This window comes from Jaculus jaculus, chromosome 9, assembly GCF_020740685.1.
Source record: "Jaculus jaculus isolate mJacJac1 chromosome 9, mJacJac1.mat.Y.cur, whole genome shotgun sequence".
NCBI classification, from domain to species: Eukaryota; Metazoa; Chordata; class Mammalia; order Rodentia; family Dipodidae; genus Jaculus; species Jaculus jaculus.
The window spans coordinates 42,215,472-42,234,216 of record NC_059110.1 but is presented as its reverse complement, the minus strand read 5'-3'; the positions used below and the strand labels follow the sequence as shown (position 1 = coordinate 42,234,216).

The 18,745-nt window shown below is 37.8% G+C and overlaps 1 protein-coding gene across 7 annotated transcripts in view; it reads left to right on the top strand.

Moving 5' to 3' along the window:
• Positions 1–18,745, top strand: part of Nkain2 (sodium/potassium transporting ATPase interacting 2) — a 1,180,756-nt gene that overhangs the window by 573,088 nt on the left and 588,923 nt on the right. The window lies entirely within an intron of this gene.

Genomic DNA, 18,745 nt, shown 5'->3' with positions numbered 1-18,745 from the left:
CCTTCCCATCTTCGGTCTTCTTCCACATTCCCCTCTTCTTCCTCCTCCTACTTTCTTCATCTTTCTGCCCTTCCTTCCCTCTTCCTCTTCCTCTCTTTGTTTTGCAAGCCTTTTTCCGCTCTTGCCACTGTGCCCTTTTGGCTAAAAAGAGGGTTGTTACTGGCCAGCTCGGACTCCAAGGCCTGTGCTCGGTGCACTGGCTGGGCAGGCGAGAAAGTGTGCTCTCCATGGAGAGCAGGGATGCTTACTATTTTGGAGCTCGACCTGCTGGCGCAGTGGCTGGAAACCACAAGCATTTTCTATGGGTTCTGCCAGGATGAGACTGGAAAGGTCTCTGGACAGGAGTCCAAGGCTTGATGGAGAATATTCTGCCTGATGGGGGCGCTGTTGAGGGCTGCCGAGTCACATGGTTGGACTCCAGCTTGGGCCCAGGCAGCACGGCCCTGGCAGGAAGAGCTGGGGGGTGAGGGCCTTGCAGTGGCCGCTTGCAGGCCAGAGGACACGGAGAACGACGATCCAGATTGGACTCATGGTGGGGTGGAGAGACTGCCTCACAAAACTGTCCATTTGTCCACTTGCAGTAATGTGTGCCAGGAAATAAGGAATCACTAAAGTATCTGGAAATGGAGAGGGCACTGCTTGTTTCTATCGCCTCAGGATCCAGATAAGGACTGGCGGTTGTGACTGCCTGTTGGAACTTGATGGCATGCGGGTTGGGGGAGGGGTGGAAGAGGAGGTTGGTGACGGGTACAGGAGTTGGGCAAGTGAGGTCAAGAGGCCATGCCCCTGAGCATTGGGTGGAACCTGCTCAAAGTTCAGTGCAGGGTCACCTCACCTCCGCAGGATGTCCAGAGTCCTTTTTCAGTGACTTTGTGGTCTTGGTCTATGATGACTTTGTTAGTGGCCATCCAGGTTGTGTTTGTTCTGCATTTTCTAGTATCCCGTAGAAGTTGTGGGATATGAGGTGACTGAATGCTGAAGTCCTGGCCTGGAGGTTTGGTCCACCACTTTTGATACATTTGCTAAAACCACTTGGAAAAGTAGGGGATTTCATTCAGTTGATTGAGCACTCCCTTAATAGGCATGGTGTTAACATAAAGCAAGCATGCTGGTACAAGACCCTAATCCTAATACTACTGGGAAGCAAGAGGATTATCCTTGGCTTAATAGCAAGTCTGAGGCCAAGTTCAGATACTTGAGACTCCAACAAAAACACTGAAGCCAAATTCCCTTCCTCAGGTCATGCAGCTGCTGCTGGCTCAATCAGGTATTAAATCCGCACTCAGTGAATCCAAAACTTCTGCACGGTGGTATCTCCTCCTTTACATGTCACTATCACATCTTACTGTCTTCTTTTCTGTCTTCCTTTGTCCCAAAGGACTGTCTCATCAAGAATGAGCATGCATTGTCTAGGGGGTCAGCACTGAAACTGACAAGGCCCAGCCTAGAGTCTCTCCATGTGGCCTGTGTGGTCAGAGCATCTTGCGTGTTAACCATTCAGTCTAAATATGCTTAGTTTCTTGAGATTTTTTCCCCCTTTAAAGGACCAAAATATGTACAGGTTATGTTGTATATCATCAGTGTGTGTTTATTCTGAAAGGAATCAGAATTTCCTCCATACCCAAAAGAAGCCAGACCTTCTGGCTATGGTAGTTTGAATGAAAATGTTTCCCATAACCTCATGTGTTTGTGATTAAGTCTTATACTTAATCCTCAGTTGGTTCTGCATCTGGGAAATGGAGCCTTGGATGAAGTGTGGCACTGGGGATAGGCCTTGGGGCTTCATTATCTTCATGCCAGTGCTATCCAGACCACTGTCGCTGCTTCCTCCAAGCTGATGTGTTACGATGTGACACACTGATGTTTGTTTACATCACGCTTTTCCTACCATGATGAAACTTTTCCTCAAAACTGAAAGCCAAAATAAACCTTTTTTCTTCCATAACCTGCTTCTGGTCGGGTGTTTAGACACAACAATGAAAAAGTCACTGCTACCCTGACTTTCCTTGCATAGGCCTAGAGAGCAAATAAATTATTCATGTGGGAGTTAGTAGTGGAACAGTGTATTAAACTAAAGAAAAATCCACATAATTGTGTTACTGGGAACTGAAAACACATTTGACCACATGTCATTGTTACCTTAATGTCACTTGTATACTTTTATGCTCAGGAGAAGAAATTAGACAGGTCTTGGTGCCAGGATAAAGAACATGTGATTTTTATTAGATGCTGGCCGCTTCCTGTTCAGTGTAATCAGAAAAGTTTGGAAAGTTTCACCCCTGCTCTGTCTTGTGTGACTCTAGCCTTGTTGGTTTTCTGGGCTTTAGAGACCCTGCTTATGGCAGACACAGGCAGGAAATGCAGAGCCTTCTTGGCCATGAATGACAGAGATTGATAAAAGTATAAAAATGTTTTATACAACTTTAAAAGGAGGATTTTCGTTTTTGGTTTTGAGTTTCATTATTTAGCCCATTGTGGCCTCAACCTCTATCCTCATCCTCCACAGTATTGGGTGTACAAGTGTGCTCCACCATGCCCAGCTTATTATTTGTAGATTTTAAAATCTATTTGTTGACTGACTTTTTCACTGCTGGGACAAAATACCCTACAAGAAGCAACTTATGGGAAGAAAGGGTTTATTTAATGCTTACAGATACTAAGAGCAGATACATTATGGCAGAGGAAGCTGGATCACTTAATCATACATTCATGGCAGAGAGAGAACACAGAGAGCCAGCACTGAGTCTGATTCAGAACACACCTTAGGCCTAGACTCAACCCCAACAATGTGCTCTTAATGTCATACTACCTCCATAAGGGTTCCATCTCCCAAATGTCTCACTTAATCAGAAATACCTGAGGCTATGATAACATTACATTCAAACTGCCACAATCTGCCTCTAGCACCCTAGACTCAGGACCATTTCCAAATGTAAATTGCACTCAGTCCAAGTTCAAATATCCCCATGGCCTTTACCAACTTTAACACTGCTCAAAATCTGAAGTGTCCCTCATATCCAAGAATGTTCTTAACTGTGAGTCCTGTAAAACCAAAACACAAATTATATACTTCCAGCACATAATGTTACACAATAAACACACCTCTTGCAAAAAGGGGGAATCACAAAAAAAGACAGGCCCCATGCAGGATCGATACAGCAGGCAGACATGAAATATCTGTAGTTTCAAATCTGACATCTGTAACCAGTGACAAAGTCTCTGTGGTTTCAGTTCTTTCCCTCTATGAGGACTTCTCATAGTGCTGAGAAAATTCCTTCCTGAGCTGGCAGCTCTCAACAGTCTGCCCACTGTTCAGGCACCTCACTTTGAGTCTCCAATTGCAATCCATGGTTCATCTTCATAGCTCCATAAAATGGCTTTATTGACCCTCCATATAGGAATTTCAATCCTCCTCCACATTGATGCATCTAAACAGCTCCTGGAACACTGTGCACTTCATGATCAACTTACCTGCATTCTACATGCTTCTAAAACCAGTACCAGATGGGAAGAATAGCTAAATTTGTAAAACCACAGGGAAATAAAGCTTGAACTTGGAGAATAGGTACTCTTTTACCAGTCTTCCTACAAGACCCTCATTTCAAAGGCATTTGCATGCTGACTAGATTGAATCTTCCATGGGTTGGGTTTCACTCTCAGGTCATCTGTACCCTTTCCCAGTAGAAAATGGTTGACCCATATTTAATGCTGGTAATCTTAACAATTTCAGCTTAAATCTAAAACCAGCCTTTGTGCCTATAACTTTAAACTTACTTGCATTTCTTTCTGATGCAAACTGTACATCGGCCATGACTTTATGTTCTCTATTTTCTACCAAATACATAAGCCCAATAATTTTAAATTCACCTCAGTCCAAGGCTATTATCCACAAACAAAACATTATCACTATTTAAGAAAATTTTCTGTTAGTGAGCATTTATACTCTTGAGATTTGATTCCATTTTCATTTTTCATATTTTTTAAGTTTTTATTAGCCATATATATGTATGTATATATATGTTTCATAATGACATTGTAATGCATGTCTATAATGGATTATGACCATACTCTCTTCCAGAAACTTCTTATACCAGCCTCCCATTCCTACTGATCTCTTTCTTCTTCCTAGATAATTCCTCTTCTACACTTTGTCTTGTTTTATAACCCACTGTGTTTAGCCAGGGTTGTCTACAGGGACAAGCATGCAGAATTACTTATAGAACCATGGGCACCAGAGTATTGGTGTACCACTGAGGAAAATTTCTCTCCTTCCTTTAGTATCCATTAACTGTATATACTCAGTTATGGTTGGTGTGGTGGTTTCATTCAGGTGTTCCCCATAAACTTAGGTGTTCTGAATGCTAGATTCTTAGCTGATGGAGATGTGGGAATTAACACCTCCTGGAGAGGATGTATTGTTGGGGATGGGCTTATGGTTATTATGGCCAGTTTTCCCATGCTAGTGTTTGGTACACTTTACCTGGTCCTGTTGTCCACTTATGTGGGCCAGGATGTGATGTCTACCCTCTGCTTATACCATTATTTTCCCTTGCCATTGAGCAGCTGACCCTTGAGCCTGTAAGCCAAAATACACCTCTTTTTCTCACAAGCTGCTCTTGGTTGGGTGATTTCTGCCAGCAATGCAAACCTGACTGCAACAGTTGGGATTTTGTGAGCTTCTCTTTTGAATTCAACCAAAAAACATAAGGATTTTATTCCACGAAATTAAAAGGTAATAACTGAGATGCATACTTCAAATACCAGGATGAAAGAAAGACAAACATAAACACATTTAAAATAATAAGAGCATACAGGAGAAGAAGAGGACAGGTGTAAGTCTTTGTGTCATATAGTCTTTATATATAATGATGCAATTCATAAAGACATTTTCTGGGTTTTTTTTTTTTTTTTTTTTTTGGTTCTTTGAGGTAGGGTCTCACTCTGGTCCAGGCTGACCAGGAATTAACTCTGTAGTCTCAGGGTGGCCTTGAACTTATGGCGATCCTCCTATCTCTGCCTCCTGAGTGCTGGGATTAAAGGCGTGCATCACCACACCCAGCTAACATTTTCATTCATTTACAACATGTACTTTGTCTATGTTCAGTTCCCCTTATCTTGCCCTTTGCTCCCTATTCTACTCACAAAACTGCTTCAGTTCCTCCTGCCCTATCCCTAGAGTCTTTTCCATCTGCTAACATGATCTATACATACATACATACATATATATATATATATATATATATATATATATCTTTATATTTTTACATATATATAAATATAGCATACACATGAAAGTAGATGTGATACATTTCTTGATGATTCTGACACATTTCTGTTGGTTTTAAAATTACCATATGCATCCGTTTTTCAGCTAATGATACAGTATTATATTTCTATATGACTGAACAAATCTACAGTGTGAATATCTATTACACATTATTCATCTGTTGTCAGACACCTTGACTATTGTTAATAGTGCTACAATAATCACAGATGTACAGGTATTTCTGTGTTATGGTGTCCTAGCATATATGCTAAGAAATGGGAAAACTGAATCACATGGTATTTCTATTTTAGTTTTCTTTTAATATTTATTGATTGATTGATAAGCAGAAAGAGGTAGAAGAGAGACAAAGATAAAAGGAATGGGTGCAACAGGACCTCTAGCTTGTGAAAACATATTCTAGATGCATTTGCCACTGTACATCTGGCTTTATGGGGGTGGTAAGGAATTGAACTCAGGCCATGAGGCTTTGCTAGCAGGTGAGTTAGCCTCTTAGCCATCTCTCCAGCCCCTCCCTATCTTTAGTATTTGAAGGACTTTCTATACTTATTTCCACATTGGTTGTACTAAATTATATTCCTACCAGCAATGTATAAAGTTTTCTTTTTCCCTTTATCCTCACCATTCTGCCAGGAGACTGATAGAATCTTCAAGTAGTATTAACATGCATTTTCTTTTTTTTTTTTAATTGTTTTTTTGTTTATTATTTATTTATTTATTTGAGAGTGACAGACAGAGAATGAGGGAGAGGGAAGGAGAGAGAGAGAGAGAGAGAGAGAGAGAGAGAGAGAGAGAGAGAGAGAGAGAGAGAGAGAGAATGGGCACGCCAGGGCTTCCAGCCACTGCAAACGAACTCCAGATACATGCGCCCCCTTGTGCATCTGGCTAACGTGGGACCTGGGGAATCGAGCCTCAAACCGGGTCCTTAGGCTTCACAGGCAAGTGCTTAACCGCTAAGCCATCTCTCCAGCCCAACATGCATTTTCTTAATGGGTAAAAATGTTGAATATTTTCTCTTATGTTCATTGGTTACTTGCAGTTCATGATTTGAGAACTGTCAATTCATTTTTTAAACTTTTTATAGTTATATTTTTACTTATTTATTAGAGAGAGAGAGAAAGAGAGAGAGAGGAACTCCAGCCACTGCAAACGAACTCCAGATGCTTGGCCCCCCTTGTGCACCTGGCTTCTATGGTTCTGGGAAATTGAACCAAGGTTCTTTGACTTTGTAGGCAAATACCTTAACTGCTAAGCCAACTCTACAGCCCCATTAGCCCATTTTTTGATATTTAGTGTTATGAGTTCTTTATATGTTGTAGATGTTAGTGCTTTGTAATATGCATAACTCTGAAAGATGTATGTGTAGAGGTGGGGATCCAGTTTCATTCTTCTACATGCGCAGATTTAGCATTCCCTGATCATTTCCTGAAGGCTATCTAACCTGCAATGTTATGTTTCAAAAGCAGGTGGCTGAGTAATTTAAATATGCACTCTATTCTATTCCATTGATCCCTATGTCTGTTCTTATCTTTTTACCATGCCTCTGTAGTGTAAATTGAGATTAGGTATTGTGATACCTCCAGCATTATTCTTTCTGCTCAGGATTGTATTGACTATCTGGTGCCACAAGGCCTTTGCCACTGCAAAGAAATTCCAGATGCATGGGCCACTTTTTCTCTCTGGCTTTACTTAGGTACCAGGGTATTGAAACTAGGCTGTGGTTGTTGTTGCTTAAAGTTTTCAGATTTTCCTGGATCCTTGTTCTTGGGGCACAGGGATTACAGATTCTTGTGCTATTTTGCATTGAGTTTATGTGGGCACTGAGAAAGATCTAACACACAACAGCAGGTTTGCAAATAAGCACCTTTAAGTGCTGAATCATCTCACTAACCCCGGTCTGTTTTCATTCATTCATTCTTTTTTTAACTACTATAAATATAACCATTTTCCTGATTTCATATTGAATTCAATATATTCAATATTGATTAGCATATAGAAAAGCTACTGATTTTTATACACTGATTTTTTATATTGCTACTTTTCTAAAAGCATTTGTCATTTCTAAGAGTTTTTTTGGTGTAGTCTTTTAGTTCTTTTGAGCATAAGATCATAGAATCATAGCTTTTGTTTTATTTCATTTTTAATTAATTAATTTGCAAGAAGAGAGAGAGAGAAAGAGAGAGGGAGAATGGGTGTCCCAGGGCCTCCAGTCACTGAAAAAAAAAAAAACCTCTAGGTGCATGCACCACTTTGTGCATCTGGACCTCTATAGTACTGGGGAATCAAATCTGCTTTGTTAAGCTTTGCAGGCAAGTGCCTTAATTGCTGATCAATCTTTCCAGCCCTTGTTTTATTTACTTTTATTTTAAAAAATTTTAACAACATCTTATATATCTTAGTCTAGCTTTGAATTTGAGATGTAGCTGAGGATAGGCCTAAAATTTTTTGATCTTTATCACAAGTGCTGAGATTACAGATTCATACCACTATGCCCAGGTAGAGATCAAACACAGGACATTGTGCATGCTATGAAAACATTCTACCTGCTGAGTTTATATCCCCACTCCTAGGCCATATCTTAAAAAAAAAATAAGTAGTTAAAAACATTTGAAAATAATTGTGATTTTATTTTTAAAAATATTAGGCTTGAAAGAATCTAGTGAGAACAAATGGGGACAGATTTGTAAACTTCATAATAAACTGTTCAGACTTATCTTCATAATTGAAATGGAGGCAAAAATCTAAAACCATTGATTGATTGATACTCTACAAAATATTTATACTATTATAGATGGAAATATTATATCAGATTTAAGCTGATACACCAATGTGTAAATAAGCATGTGGTTCAATGAATTTTAGTTATAATTTCATTCTCAGATAAATTTTACAATCCCATGGTGATGATATAACCACTCAATTACCTAACTCTACTTATTTATCTTATAAAGCTATTTGTACTTCTTATTGAGAAAAAAATTAAATTTATACAAATTATTAAATAAAACATGTTTAAATTTTATTTTTTCTTATATATGTATATATATATATTATGCCAAAATGTTTATTGTCATCAGAACCCTATTTCAAACTGAGTTAATTATATTTATTTATTTTACAAGGAGAAAGAGGGAGAGAGGGAGCAAAACTCCAGATATATGTGCCCTTTTGTGCATCTGGCATTATGGAGGTACTGGGCAATTGAACCTGGGTCATTATCTTTGCAGATAAGTGCCTTAACCACCAAGTTATCTTTCCAGCCCTCAGATTGGTTAACTTGTATTCACAAAATATTTAATTATATTTTTTTGACCAAAAATTTCAAAAGCAGTTTTTGTTTTTGTTTTTTAGTTTGCATATGTGTAGTGTGCGGTGTGTGTGTGCGCGCGTGCACATGTGAGTGTGTGTTCACATTTTCTGCAGCACTCATGTGTGCACTTATTTGTGCACAGGCACGTGCAGGCTATGGGTGGGCATTCCGTATTCTGTGTGGCTTGGATGTGGGCTTGCCTTCCTGGTGGCCATCCTGATTGCATTGGTTCTCCTGCACTTTCTATTCTCCAAAGTTCATGGGTTCTGAGATAACTGAATGCTGCAGTCCACCATCCCTTTCTGCCAGGCTTGCTCTGTTCACTTCATTTTATTCACTAACTCAACCACATTGGAGGGTGGGGCTGGCACTCACTTGGAAGAGTGCTTGACTGGCATGTACCACCTCATAAGCCAAGCATGGTGGCACAAATGTCTAACACTAGCACAGGGGAGGTGTCACAGGAAGATCATCCCCAGATGCATTGTAAATTTGAGGCCAGGTTCAGATACTTGAGACCCTAAGAAAAGCACTGAAGTCAAACACCCTTTCTCAGGTCACAGAGCTGCTGGGGCTCAGCCAAGTTTTCAAGTCAACTCATGATCCAGGGTTCCTGCTTGCATCTGGTCTCCTTCCTGTCATGTTACCACTGCATGTTACTGGTTTCTTTTCTCTCCCACTTTGGTCCTGAGCACTGTCTCATCTAAAATGAGCATGTTAATGAGGGGTCAGTACTTAAACTGACAAAAGCCCAAACTGGAAACCCCTAAGAAGATGTGGATCTTGTGTCATCAGGTCTTCTACTCCATTTTTTTGAAAGTAAGATTTGCATCCTGGATCTAATTTTATTTTCCTTTGAAGAATCCAAATATGGAAAGATTATATTCTATATACATTTATGTATGCTGGGCAATTTCTTCCATATAAGAAGCCAGATTTTATGCATGTAGTGGTTTGAATGTCAAATGTCCCCATGTGTTTGTGATTGTCTCATACTTAATTCCCAGCTGGTGAAGCTTCATGAGGGTAACCTTGGAGGTTTGTCACTAGGAATTGGTCTTTCGACTTTGTAAACCAGCTCCCTTTCCAGTGCCAGCTCATTCTTGCTCTCTCTCCCAGCTGACGTAATACCATCTGCTGTTGTCCTGTTTTCTTTGCCATGATGAAACTGCCCTTCAAAATTATAAGTCAAAATAAACCCTTTCCTTTTATAAGTTCCTTCAAGTCTGGTGCTTTGTCCCAGCAACAAGAAGGTAACTGCTACAGAAATTGGTACCAAGAATTAGGACAGCTTCTGTGATAAACCTGTCCATGAGGCTTTCTAGTCTTTGGAAATGGGTAAGAGTAAAAAGGAAGGATGTGAAACTTTGGGCTAGAGAAGCTTTACAATACTACAAGCAGAGCTTAACTGAACACTTTAGTGAAATTTGAAAGAAAGAAACAAACAAAAAATTTTTAAAGGACTGTGTAGGGTTCTGTTTTAGAGACAAATTTGTGACATTATATTCTTGCTGCATTCTTTTTATTTATTTATTTATTTTTTTTTTTTGAGGTAGGGTCTCACTCTCTCTCAGGCTGACCTGAAATTCACTATGTAGTCTCAGGGTGGCCTTGAACTCATGGTGAACCTTCTACCTCTGCCTCCCAAGTGCTGGAATTAAAGGCATGAGCCACCACGCCTGGGTCTTGCTGTATTTTTGCTTGAGTTCTGAGAAGTTGAACAAAATTGAATTTAGAAGTAATGAACTACTGGATTCAACAGAAGAAAGTTCAGAACAGTGGGATTTAAACATGTGAAGTCAGGCCCAGAAAAATGGAAGTCTTGGGTCAGATATTGCGGCTTGTGCAGCTACCATTACTTAGTAAGAGATCATCACCACGTGCTCAGTATTTGGGCAACAGAAGTAGGGCTGCCTCTTTTTAAAGGAGGGGCCTGAAGGAAACGTGCTGAATGAGTCTTGTCCTCATAGTGGCATCCTGCATGGATTAACAAGTTTGCCTGGGTATTGGTTTTGAAGGGATGCAGAAAATAGAAGCTCCAGGAATGGTACATATTTGGAGATGGCCTCTAGGTGATATGGAAGCAGGGCTGAATTCCCTACAAGGAGGCCATATGTAGCCTAAGCATGTGTCTATGAAGATGAGCTGTTGTGTCCCTCTGACCACCCCTCCCAACAGGTATGCTCCATACCAAATAATCTTTATATACTGTTAAATAAACTTTATAATACTTTCTGTCCAAACCTTCTATGAGAAGAACTCTTTCTACTCCCGAAACTCCTGAGTAAGGATGTGGCAAGCCAAAACTCACCCCCCAAGGGAGTTTCTGCAGATACTCCAGAGAACCCTAATAGATGGCTATAGACTCTAGGACTCCTGGAAAAAATGTGTCCCACTGAAGAGGGCCTCCAGTAGACTGGGGGCAGGGATGAGAGAAAGGATGGTACCAATAACTAAAGTGGCCCATGATGTGGGCTCCACTCACTCATAGATGCTCAACTCCCTTCTCTTGAGTGCAGTTCTCTACCCCCTCCCTTTTTTGCAATTTCCCCCTCCCCTCTTGAAAGCCCTGAAAAGTCTCCCCTTTCTAAGCATGCCAAGGCTGCCCTCTCTTTTGCCTCCGATCCTAACAGTGATCCCTAGTGCTCTGAAACTCACTTCCCCTTTGATTTGGACTCTGTCAGTCTCCTGCCACTAAACAAAGCTATGGGACAAAGAAAATGTCTGGTTAGTTTCTCTATTGTTAACCCCAAACCTGACAAAAGGTTTGCTGTGAAGTGCTCTGGGATGAATGAATATCCCACCCAGGCTAAGTATTCCCATTAAAATAAAGATATGTTTTATTTCTGTTTTGAAGTGTAAAGCTAAAACTGCTAATGTATAATATTTATTTAATACAATAATTAGGTAAGTTCTACATATAATAATTAATACTATCCAGAAATATTAGTATATTTTTATAGTTTTACATAGTCTTGACTTATCATTATCAATGGTATATATTTCTAGGAGAACTAGAAATATAAGCATCCTTACTTTTGCCTTCAAAAATGCCCATTTAGAGCATTGTCTTGGCTTTTGTATTTTATAGTAAGAAATAGAAGAACATGTGGGGTATGTTACCACAACTCTCATCTTTGTATATTTCTACTTCTTTAGTACCAATGATGAGATGGATGTGTTTCCATATGTAAGTGGTTAATGTTTTCAAAATCCACAAGTCTGTCTGTCATTTCCTGCTTTTGAACTCACCAACAAAGCCATTCATGCTTCCCAGGCACATGGCCACAGAGTGACAGGAACTCAGACTGAAGGCTATGCATTTTACCCATTATGACATTACAAAAGCAAATGAACAAATACTATTTATAGAAAGAAAAGTTACAATGTCAGAGAAAAGAATGACAGCTCTGGAGAGTGATTTCACTCTGGATAATAGCTTAAAAGGAAAAAAAAAACTCATAAAATAGAAGAAACTCTTATAATTTGGGAAGCAATTGACATGTGTAAAATTATTCATGGATCAAAAGTTGCTAAGAGCCTAAAATCTTTTCTACTTTGTAGAGAATCAACATATTGAATACGTGACTTCAATTGTAAGGACTTAGCATATGAATAGAATTGGCAGAAAATTAATCTTCTGAAATGTTGAATCTCCAAATATAAATTATACTGCACTGGCTTTTTGTTCACAGTATACAGTGGCAAAAAGACACTATCCTGCAATACATCCTTGATTTGTTTTCAAAAATGCACATTGAGAGCAACATCCAGGCCTTTTTTTATTTTATAGTAATAAATAGAAGAATATGTTGGATATATTAATACAACTCATTTACTCATATCACTTTCTATTCACAGCAGATCTTATATTCCTGTTAAAGTAAAAATGACAAGTAGAAGCTCAGAGAATACACAGGCTGACTAGAAATTTTTTCTGTTATAAGAAAGTTCTTTCCTCTAGAATAATGTTTTCTAGGAGGCTCAATATCAACAAAGAAAAGTCATCTGAATGAAATGTATTTTAAAACAAGCATTATATTTCTAACTCACGGTTATAATGTGTGCTTATCTTATGAGATTGAAATCAATATCACAAATATATAAAATTAAATTATTAGTGGGTTACTGAATATGTAGTGTCAGACAAAGTATAAGTTGAACAGAAAAATGCCATATCCACATTTGTCTACTAATATACACAATAAATCACATAATCATTTTTGTACCTATTGAGTGTATGAAAATAATAAGTGGAGATAAGTAATTGCATAATAGTAATTAATTTTACAAAATAGGGATATTGATAAATGTTGTAAAAGTAAAATATATTATGAAAATTAGATTTAGGGAGAATCATAGGTAAGGCACTATTTAGTTATAGAATTTTCAGAGTTTCTAAAAGTCAGTAGCAGATATTCACTTACTGAAGATAAAGAACAGTTCAGTAAGTGGACTTATTCAATTCAAAATACCTTCCAATACTTATAGCTCTGATTCAGAGGACTGAGAGATCAGGAACGTATTTTAAATGAGCTTCTTTTGTCTTCACTGGGTGCCTAGGGACCATTACAGTGGGACTCTATCTGGAGTAAAGTTAAGAAGGCTTTTCCTGGCTCTTCCCATGGTAGATTTCAGCATGTTTTCTACAAGTGTAGAAATCTACTAGTTCATATTGTTCAAGGCTGAGGAGACACTGTGGGCCTTTCAAGAGTTTTATTTCTGATTTTCCTATGGAAGTGTTAGGTACTATAAGAACTTCAAACATATGTAAGTTTTAGTGCTGATGGCTTTGTTCTGAGTGTACTCTAGAAGGAAGAAGAAACTCCTCTTACTTCTTAAAGTTAAGTAAGATTTATTTTAGGGGAAATAACAAATTAGATCAGCAAAACTCCCATGCTGGAAGGGGTCTGGAACAGGTATGTTGAATTGGATTGACTACTTGGTATAGATTCAAGTTTCTACTAACACTTTCCTAAGTCAATCACCATTTCTGCAATTTAGATGAAATTAATTACAGAACAAGTGTCTAGACCTGTGAAAAAAATAAGATTCTTATTTTGAGCACAAAGGATTGTCTGTGTTACAACCATAGGCACTTCCTGTGCCTTATTCCTGGAGTAATTGAGTTAGGTTATGGTGAGTATTACTAGCATCTTGTTGTGGGAGAAAACTTTTGGTGGGATTAGAAGCCCTAAGCCTATACACCTCAAGCCTTGAGTTCTTGTCCAAGTTTGGAAAAGAACTGAAAAACCCAGACACAGAGAAGGGTAAACTATGAGAGATTTATTAAGTGACAGTAAGAATAAGAGAGAAGGAAAGCTCACAAGCCAAAATGAGTTCCCTCCACACACCTAGCAGGGCTGAAAGTGCAAGAGGGAACTGGAAAAAGTTAATGGAGGCCTGGCTCAGGTCCATTTGTTTAAATTAGGCACATGGTTAGGATGAGTCCCATTGCCAAGTCCAATGTGCATAAAGGATCTTTATTGGTTGTTGGGTCCCGCAGGAATACTGATTTAGGAAGGGCATGCCCTGCCCATAGAATGCTAAGCCAGGAAATAGTCCAAGAAGAATCTGCTCCTTATCTACATATATGATCAGACTGGAGTTCTAGTTTCACAGAGGCAAAGCAGCATCCATGCTTGTTGGGCTGATGGCCTCCAAAATAAGCTACCTTGATCCAATCCATATAATTATTAGATTTAATTGTAAATAAGGAGAGAAAAATGCATCTCCTTAACTGCCTTAAGTTAGAGGTCTCTGAAATGAAGATGTTTGTTCATGCCCAGAAAAAAGAATACTGGAACAAAATATTCATTCAATGAATCTGAGCATTAAACTACTTGTTATGAACTTTGGGAACGTTAAATGAGTTTTCAACATTCTGCTTACAGTGGGATTCAATATATTTCTGATACCTCCACCAAATAAGTGTAATATGTAGTCCTATCTTTTATAATGCCAGTAAACAGTACTTTTTACTTTTCCTGTAACTTTCTTGGCTAATCAAGCTTGCTGGCTGGATTTGTTCTGATCATCCTTAAATCCTTCCATGCTGACAGTTTTAATTAAAAGAAAAATTTCCAATCATTTCTCTAATGCCAGAGAAATGCTAAGTACAAATCACTCAGAATTTCAATACCATGTCCTCTGTTAAAGCCTCATGAAATAGTTTTGGCATTTGTAGAGTTTTTCATAGATTGCATAGGAAATGAGATATGTTCCTTTTTTCTTTTAAAAAAATATTTTCCAGTACATAAAGTAACCACATAGGTGTTATTTTTTGCTGTTTTATTCTTTTATGACATTACACCCCTTAATTTTGAAAACCTGTCAGATTTTTCCATGCTTTTTCTCAGCTTTTGGAATTTGTTTGATGCATATATGTTTGTTGGTGAACTTTACTCCAGATCAGATCATCTCAGAAGAGTGATGAAGATTATATATTGTTCATTTGAAACAACTTTTTGTATAATCTACCAATATGATATTCTTGTTAAGGCTTTGATTGTTTATATTCAAAAATTATTAGCTTCATTATTCATCTCTCTTTTATCATTGACTTTCTTTTTATAAAATTTGTTTATTTTTATTTATTTATTTTTACAGTGACAGAGAGAGAAAGAATAGGTGCTCCAAGGCCTCATGAATCGAGCCTCAAACTGGGGTCCTTAGGCTTCACAGGCAAGTGCTTAACTGCTAAACCATCTCTCCAGGCCAACCTTCTTTTTAAAATTCCCTCTGTCATGTTCTGCTTTGTTTTCTTTATGGTGGCATATTTTATCTTTGGTTTAAAACTTTAGCTTAACAAAGGATCTGAATTCCTGATTAAAATAAATTTGTATTTTTAAACCTGATGAGGAAGTTAAGCTGGGACTTTAATAACAAAAGTATAATATTAAACATAACAAAACAATGTGTAGGCCTGGACAGATGGTTTAGCGATTAAGCACTTGCCTGTGAAGCCTAAGGACCCTGGTTGGAGACTCAATTCTCCAGGACCCACATTAGCCAGATGCACAAGGGGGCGCACTTGTCTGGAGTTCATTTGTAGTGGCCAGAGGACCTGGCGCGCCCATCCTCTCTCTCTCTCTCTATCTGCCTCTTTCTCTCTTTCTGTCCGTCGCTTTCAAATAAATAAAAATAAGCAAAAAAAAAAAGAAAGAAAATAAAAATAAAAAACAAACAAACAAAAAAATGTATAGTTAACCCATACAAAGAAAACTATGCACGGTGATCACAGTTAACCCAAAAATTCAAAGAGCCAACCACTCCTCTTGCTCACAGGTTCCAAGGAAAAAAGACACCCAAGCTTTCAAAGAGAACTAGGGAGATTCCCCATAACCAAGAACTGAAGTGAAAATTTTGCCCTGTATGGCTATTCCTTCTGCTGCAAATGTGTGCATTCAATCTAGCATTGTAGTTAGCCATTGTTTACTGCTTTGGTTTGAACAATAGTGGGTTATCCAGGATAAAGGTGGCTGCAAGTGCTATTTACCTGGTGTTTCCTACTGAGATCATGCAGAGATAAAGGTTCAGTATCTCTTCCAGGTTCCCCAGAAGCATTCAAAGAATCTCAGTAACTCCCTAGATAAGTACAAAATGATAGCTGAATGGATAGATGTGACTAGTGAAAAATTATGAATGTAAGACCTAGAAAATCAACTTCAATGTTACTCAAACACCATGCTCCTAAAAATATAAATATATGAAGAAAAAAAAAAAGAAATAGCTAATTTTCCTTATATTCAGTAATGACAAGGTGATTTTCCTTAAATGATTCATGTATATTCTCTGAAGTACAAATAATAATTCCTTATGCTTTATTACCTTTTTATTATTTTTATTACCTTTGCTGTAAATATTTTCCTTACATGGGAAATTATTCTTCACTTTTTGAATCCCAGGTATTTTTTTTATTTGTTTCCATGACCTGTAGCAACTGTGGGTGCAAAAATGTAATTATATATGCTGGAAAAATAAGTATGTCCATTCATTTTAAATATCCTGCCCTTTAATTTCATCGAATTTGTCTGCTCAGTCTCTTATTATTCATTGAGGTAGAGGGCAGAACAAATTCATTTTCATTCAGTGTTTTGTTATTTTGAAAAATCAATGTCAACTCTTTTTATCTCCTGCTGTTTGGATTGCTAATCCTGTTGATCACATTTATTTTTACATGTTGAATTAATAGCACACAAGGTCATCAGATAGAGACATTAGAAAGCCTAAATTAAGCCACCATTTTTTTTCAAAAAGGAACTTAAAAGATACATTGAAATGTGGCCAAATCTAATGTGTTCTATTGTCACTGTGGGATTAGTAGTGGAGGCATTTGGCTCTCGATCATTTTGCCCATGGGTTGAAATCTGGGTTAATAGAGGCAAAGCTGAATTGGCTGTTTTGTGAAATGTATGGAAGGCTACTGCTCTTTTAATTGCTAATCTCATCAATATTGTATTGACATTTGGATATATTCCCATTTTATTTAAAGTGTCAGCTGTCTGTTCACATAGGCAGTTACTTCTTACTTTATGAGGTTTTAAAACAAATTTAAATTCCAAATGATATTCTGCTCTAATATTGTAATGAATCCATTTTGTTAACATTTCTTTAAGTACACTTATTTCTGAATTATTATGTAACTGTTTAATCATGTATACAAATTATGCTAATTAGGGCTGGAGAGATTGCTTAGTGGTTAAGGTGCTTGCCTGTGAAGACAAAGGTCCCAGATTTGATTCCCTAAAACCCTGGTAAGCAGATGCACATTTGCAGTGGCTAGTGGCCCTGGCACATCCATTCTCTCATAAATAAGTAAATAAATAAATAAATAAAGATATTGTAAAAAAAATGCTAATCAAATTAGGGTAATTATGCCTGCCTCTGTTATTCATTAAATTTGAAGACTTTAACTCCTGTTTTGTAGTTACTCACAAAATATAGTATCAGTAATTAGCATGAGCAGTTTATTTCTTCTGTCACCATGTGTGATGGTACCCATGATGCAACACCCTCTGCATTTCCTCTCACATCTACATCCTTCTCAGCCTTTAGTCATTAGAAATCTACATTGACAGGTAACTTTACCTTTCACACATGAGAAAGGACATACAGTGTCTGACTTATTGCAAGGAGCACAGCTTCCTCCAATTGCATTACGTTTTTGCTACAAGTATTAATTTTTGTGGTCATGGGGATTGAACCCAGTGTCTTATGCATGCTGAACAATTGCTTTGCCATCATTCCTTTATAATGAATAAGTAACATTCCATTGTGTGTAAAGCACATTTTGTTTTTCTTATTCATGAATTGATGACATGTGGGCCAATTGCATGCCTAGCTATTGTGAATAGTGTTGTATCAAAGTCCATGGGAGTCCAGGTGGTTCTTTGATATGCTGATTTCAGTTGCCTTTGGATACACACACAGGAGTGGAATAGCTGGATCATGTGGTCAATCTGTTGTTTGGTTTTTATGGAAACTTAATGAAATTATCGGTAATGGCTTCTCCAATGTATATTTCCACCACCAACACTGAAGTGTTTACTTGAATCCTTGCTATCATTTGTTTTGTATTTGAACTTGAGTGAAGATCACATGCCATTCTAACTTGGATGAGATAAAATTTTCTTGTGATTTTAATTTGCATTTCCTTAATAACTAACGATGTTAGTATATTTATTAATTGGTTAGTCACTAGTCATTTGTATTTCTCCTTTTGAGAAGTGTTCACTCAGGTCTTTTGGTCATTTTTAATTGAATAATATGTATGAGTTCTTGAGATTGTTATTTATTTACTTTGAATATATTTTATTTATTTATTTATTTGTTTGACAGAGAAAAAGAGAGAGAATGTGCACACCAGGGCCTCCAGCCATTGCAAACGAACTCCTGATGCATGCGCCCCCTTGTGCCTCTGGCCTACGTGGGTCCTGGAGAATCAAACTGGGTTTCTTTGGCTTTGCAGGCAAATGCCTCAATTGCTATGCCATCTCTCCAGCCCAAGTTCTTGAGATTCTTGATGTCTTTATATAATTGATATAACAACACTTCATCACTTGTGGTTTGAAAATATTTTTGATGACCTTTGATCATATGTGGAATATGAAAATATTATCTATTCAACAATAGGGCTTTTTGTTTTGTTT